Source organism: Arachis ipaensis, chromosome B2 (genome assembly GCF_059453495.1).
Source record: "Arachis ipaensis isolate K30076 ecotype BB chromosome B2, ASM5945349v1, whole genome shotgun sequence".
NCBI classification, from domain to species: Eukaryota; Viridiplantae; Streptophyta; class Magnoliopsida; order Fabales; family Fabaceae; genus Arachis; species Arachis ipaensis.
This window is the reverse complement of record NC_142437.1, coordinates 22,449,214-22,455,579: the sequence shown is the minus strand read 5'-3', so window position 1 is coordinate 22,455,579 and position 6,366 is coordinate 22,449,214. Positions and strand designations below refer to the sequence as shown.

The following is a 6,366-nucleotide window of genomic DNA, read 5'->3' as shown; positions in this document are numbered from 1 at the left end:
TTTATTTGGAAGATAGTAAATTAAACTTAATGGAAAAAAAAAACCTTACAATTTTAATTCTAATAGGACAACCTCGCTTGTTTTGACCAAGTTTAAGACAATAAGAGTATTTTTGTTGTAACCCAACCTTGGAATTGATGGGGCGTTGGGGTACTTCATCTTCTCCTCGTGCTCTATTTTTCTTGGGTCTCCCAATAGGAACTTTATATGGTGGGGGCAACACATTAGGATACCGAGTTTGCTCCCACATCATGTGTCCATTACAAGGATTAATCATTGGAGTGTAGCATGCGACATAAAATCCTCTCCTGTGACACCCATCAACATATTTCTTGAGAATAATGGCACTAATAGCATACTAACATGGCAAACCAGTCAACTGAAACATTCTACACGAACATTCCCGCCTAACTAGGTCAACAACAAATTTATCTCTACCCCTAATCACCTCAGACTTACATATTCCAGCAGGGACAGGAAACCACCACCTAGAAGCATCAATTTTCTTTTGTAACCTTATCTTAATCCTAGGCATAATGTCATCTTTATACCTCTCAATGTTTGTCCTATTTTCAGCCCATCATTTCATCAAATAAACTCTAATTTCTTCTAACATAGTGATTATAGATTTCTCTCTAGACTCAACTATTGTATTATTAAAGCTCTCATAATTACAGTGTCACATTTTGGATAAAGTTTAAACCTTGACTTACACCAATATTTAGGGCAGATTTTGATCAAATGTCTATAGGCTTTCTCATTGATGGCTTGGATTTCCTTTATCCTAGACTCCCATGCTGCAAGATAAGTAGATTTACATGCCTGCCCCATTTTTTTGTTTAAGGTTCAGACCCAAAAACTTCTTTCTAAAGTTGGCATAGAAGTGTCTCATACAAAACCTATTATCTACACCTAAAAGTAACTGCTCAAAAGTTGGTACCAAATCCTGCATAACAAATTCACAAGACTTATTAGTGCATTTAACATAGCAGTGGCAGATTCATAATTTAACAAAGATCAGTGACAGAATTATAATTTAACAACCAGCAGTAGTGGCCGAAGTATAATTTAACAAATAGCAATGGCAGAAATATAATTTAACAAACAACATTAGCAGAAATCATAATTTAATAAACAGTAGGGGCAGATTTATAATTTAACAAACAGTAGTGGTAGATTCATAATTTAACAAACAATAGTGATAGATTCATAATTTCACAAACAAGAATTAATAAAAAATGCAGTTTTGCTGGTAAGACATAAAAGTACATTTAATAATGCTGAATGCTTGTTTCAGCCTCCACAACGACATATGCAAAGGGCAACATCTGATCATTTGGATCCCATCCAATAGCAACTAAGGGCTATCCTCCGCAGGGTGTCTTCAAAATCACTTGGCCAAAATCAGCATTCACATTGGCCCCATTAATCTCCATATCATTGCCAGCAACATTACTCCCGTCCCCAATATCTATGAATCCAATATCATAATAAAAGTCATCAGCCACTGACGTAGTGTGCACAACATATAAATCCATAGTTGTCAAAAACCAAACAAAACTGATCGGTTCGACTGAAAATCTAATGAATCGGATCATTAATATGTTTGGTTTGTTTTTGGACTGTTTAAAAATGAAAACCGGCATGAACCGGCAAAAATTGGTCCAACCAGTTTGATTTGGTAACTGTGCACTCTACGATCCTCCAGCGCATCACTTGTCCACCTGTTAACTTGTGTTATTTTGGAAAATTCCAAAATTTTAAATCGAACAAGGAACCTCTTGGTTGCAATGTCTCTTAAGTCTTAATGGCACTCTGTCATTGTGCTTCTCAATGTTATATATGACAAATACTAATTAATTATATAGTAATTTTTGAATTAAATAATTTTATAGATATTTAATTTAATTTTAATTTTATATTTTTTATTTTTTAAATTAATTATATTTTTAATTATATACCTTTATTAATAAAAATATAAATTTTACTAAAAAATTATTAATCTACTTTATCTATTTCAATGTTAGTATTGTGATTAAAATTATCTATTTTGATACTAGTACTAAAGTTTATTAATATTATGGATTGTTATTTTTATTGTGTCAAATTAAGATACTATTGTAGAAGTACTAACTAATTTTATGTCGCTAACGAGTTATAACTCAAATGGCATAGTTTCCCCATATTCAATTAAGAGGTTGCGGGTTCGAGTCTCCTATCTTTGGTAAAAAAAAAAAAACTAATTTTATGTTTATTTTTATATTAGTTGTCTTTAAAATTTGAAATTTGATTGTTTTTAAAATGCTGGTAAAGAGTAAAGATATATATTTTAAATTTTTTATTATTTTATATTTTTTATTTAAGTAGACCGATTTTATCAATTTAACCAATAATTTATTGATTAAACTAATAAACCAGTAAACTAATAATCTGACCCATTTAATTATCAGTTAGATTCTTACAACTATGTATAAATCAACAACCCTTTTTTTAACTCCCATGTTTTCCATATCCATCACATCTCCATCTCTCTTCGATTGTTTCAACTCTTCATCCAACTCAGAGCCCACATCCTTAAACCACAATACAACAATATTCTCAGCAAGGTACCCAGGTTTTTCAAGCATGTCATAAACCTCTAATAAATTTCATTTATCTCAGACACACCAATCTACCATTATCTTTTCACTATTTACATACTCACATAAACCCATTACCATGACTGAACCTCCCCCTGTGATGAACCCTAACACTGAATTCATCCAAATTTAGCAACCTTTCATGTGTACCAAAACCTAAACCAAACTCCGTAACAATAAAGAAGACTAACTAACTCCATCAAAAGCCCACAAACCGTCAATCATAGCATATTGCAATCGGACATGTCAACCACAAAATTTAAAAAAATAAAATATAGCCCACAAATAACGAACTACCAGAAGCATCCTACAGACGCACGAAAATGGAGTAAATGAAACTGTTACCTGACCCGATGGAAAAGCCCTGACCCGCCAAGAGAGGAACTCCAACAACGCCGCTGTCGTCGAAGCTTTCCGTACAGTCGCAGCGTCATCGTTTCGATTGGAGGTGGCGAAACCTGCGCTCCTTCTCTCACCCTTCATCTCGCATGTTGCTCTCACTGTTTCACATAGGGGTTTTCAGATCCCCTCTCTTCATATTCCTCAATGGAGAGGAGAAGATGAACGAAATTACGAGGGAAGAAGTTAGAAAATCAATACCTTGGTTAATAAGAGCATTTTTGGAATTTCACAACTCAGTCGCCACATCAGCACTTGGCACTAACGTCCGTTTCTAATTTTAACGTTGATAGGAGATAGAGATCGAATTTATACACTTTTTTTTTATTTTTGATATTGGGTGAAAGATGGTGTATAACCGGATTATGGGGTTGCAGGGTACTTCATTGTAGTGCTACGGCTAGGATAAAAAAATCGAACAGGTCCAATTTAAAGAACAGTAATCGAACGATTTGATTAGCGGCTGAACAGGTACACAAATCAAATCGTCTAATTTGTGCTCCAAACCACGCGTCGAACATGCACGAACCCGAGTCATATTGTTGTATACACCATCTGAAGATAATAGAGCTTCTCATTTCACTTTCGTGCTTCTTCTTCAAACTCCACCCTCACCCTTCGATCACTTTCAGCCTCTATTGATGCATGAGCAGGTGAAAAAAAAAATTTGGACCACTAGTCTTTAACAATGTTAAGAAAAAGGAGAATAAAAGACGTCAATCATTCTAAACTTCACATTACTAATTATCTTAATCATCCTAATTATGTAAGTTTTTTATTTTTAATTATTTTAATTTAATTAAAATAATAGTGATAATGTTAGAAATTAGTAGTTTATTATAGTGATAATGTTAATAATTTTTAAATATTCTGACTTAATTAAAACAATAGTAATAATGTTAGAGATTAGTAGTTTATTATAGTGATAATGTTAGAAATTAGTATAGAAATAATTTTTAAATATTTTGATTTAATTAAAATAATAGTAATAATCTTAGAGATTAATCATTTATTATGATGATAATGTTAGAAATTAGTGTAATAATAATTTTTATTAAGATATATTATAATAAATTAATTATTGTTATTAATAGATTAATTTTAAAAAAAAGCTGCAGGTATGATAATAAAATAATTAATATTAATCGTTGTTAATAAATTTATTGTAGTGGTAATGTTTATTAAGATTATACACGTGTTTTGTAATAAATTAATTATTATAAATCGTTATTTATAACTAAAGAAATTAATTATTATTATTATTATTATTATTATTATTATTATTATTATTATAGTGCTATCTAAATATAAATAGAAAATAAGGAATGGGAGTTATTATTATAAAATAATTTGTTTAATGTGGTCTATGTCCACGTTTTGTAGGATTCACGAATGTTGCAATGTGACCACTATTTGCCGTCGGATTCGTACAATCAAATAGTGAAGGGGCATTTATGGGACACCAACTTTTATCATGTGCCACAGATTGGAGCTGTCCAATGTCAGTCGGCATTGGTTAATGCTTTGATCGAGAGATGGCGCCTTGAAACTCACACATTCTATTTTTCGGTTGGTGAGTGTGTCGTGACGCTGGAGGACGTGGCATTAATTCTTGGTCTTCCGACGAATGGTCTGCCAGTTACAGGACCGACACTCAGCAGTTATAAGGCGTTAGAGGCTGAATGCTTGGATCAGTTTGGTGTTGCACCTAGGAAGGCAGATTGTAGGGGAAGTTTCATTAAGTTGACGTGGTTTCGAGCATTGAAAGATCATTTAGTGTTGGTTGATAATATTCAGATTCAGAGGTACGTGAAGTGCCACATAATGTTATTGTTTGGGACCGTTGTGTTTGGAGATAAGTATGGGGCAGGAGTGCATTGAAAGTTTCTGCCGTTACTCCGTAATTTTGCTGGGATCATACACTTTAGTTGGGGATCGGCATGCCTGGCACACCTGTGTAGAGCGTTGTGTAGGGCAACTCGTGTCGACTGTAAGGAGATTGATGATCCACTGACACTGTTGCTTGCTTGGGCTTGGATCCGTTTACCATTTATTGCGCCGATTCCTGGCAATCCTTGACTCTTTCCGATTGCAAATAGGTAAATTTAATTAATACATGCTTTGAATTAGTTTATTTTAAATTTGATTGATAAATTTTAATTAACGAATTATCTAATGTTAGGTGGCGTAACTGGGATCATGAGAATCGACCTTACAGATTTCGTAGCCTTGCTCGCTTTAGGAGAGCACTGGATGGTCTACAAGAAGGATATGTTTGTTGTAATAAATAAGTAGTTGTTTTCGTTTAGCTACATTATTATTCGGTGTGTAATCCTCTTTTATTTGCATAATGTGTGCAGTTTGTTTGGGAGGCTTATGCAAATGGTCGGATCGATCTAGACGTGATTCCTCCTGACATCCGTCAGCATTCGGCTATTTGGAATGCCACAGTTTTGCTTATATCTTTTGAATGCATTGAGTGGCATGCATCTAATAGACTGAGGAGACAATTTGGCTTGACTCAGAGTGTTCATCATCAAGAGCGGGATCTAGGTGAAGCACACGACGAAGTTCTAACAGGTCCCAAGAATCAAGATTAGTCTGAAACCCACTCATTTTGGGTTATGCATTGGACGAATCGGTTAGTCATGTTCTTGTTGAGCACATGGTTCCCTCACAGCATCAGCTAGAAAATACTTGCATTGGTACCGAGGTACATATGGTGACCACTTGCATCTGTCAGATCTCGTACCGCAAGAGAATCAAGAGGGTGATCCTATTCATATTCAGGAGGATCAACAAGTACAACCACTGCCACCGTAACCGCCACAAACACAAGCTCAGCAAGAGCTTGAGCAGTTCACACCATACATTCCTGACACGGATTCTGCGGATTATTTCACACCACCATATCCAGTACACCAACAGTATTGGAGTGTCCCGCACCAAGAATCAATTGAACAGGGTTCATTTAGCCAGCTGCTTGGATTCATAGCTCTTGTGCCAGGTTCGTTTAGGTCATCACATGATATTTAATGAATTAATAATAATACAAGAATGTGAAATACTAAATTTCTCAATATACATGTTTAATTGATAATTAAACATTAAACAATTACTCAGTATATGCTATTTTTTTGCTTATTTACTGTTGTCTTAAATATTTGTATCAAACTCAAAACATATGAACAAATTATAATTTAACAAATCATTATTTAAAATTATGACGTACCTGCATTTACATATTGAAGAAACTTCGGTGCATGCATGGCCTCCAAATCCAACGACCGTATGAAAGTCAGCTCCACAAACGGCTGCTGGTTTGCTA

At 34.2% G+C, this 6,366-nt stretch overlaps 1 long non-coding RNA gene across 3 annotated transcripts; it reads right to left on the bottom strand.

Annotated features, from left to right (window-relative positions):
* LOC148573288 (uncharacterized) lies at positions 1-3,731 on the bottom strand. 3 transcript variants are annotated; one of them, XR_015904874.1, is made up of 4 exons: positions 2,985-3,575; positions 1,270-1,471; positions 714-946; positions 1-308 (listed from the first exon to the last, which is right to left on the bottom strand). It is a non-coding gene; the product is annotated as an uncharacterized LOC148573288 (long non-coding RNA). The 3 variants fall into 3 exon arrangements; XR_015904873.1 differs by having other exon boundaries at positions 1-946; positions 2,985-3,555; XR_015904872.1 differs by lacking the exons at positions 1-308; positions 714-946 and having other exon boundaries at positions 1,114-1,471; positions 2,985-3,731.
* Between the last annotated feature and the right edge of the window lie 2,635 nt (positions 3,732-6,366).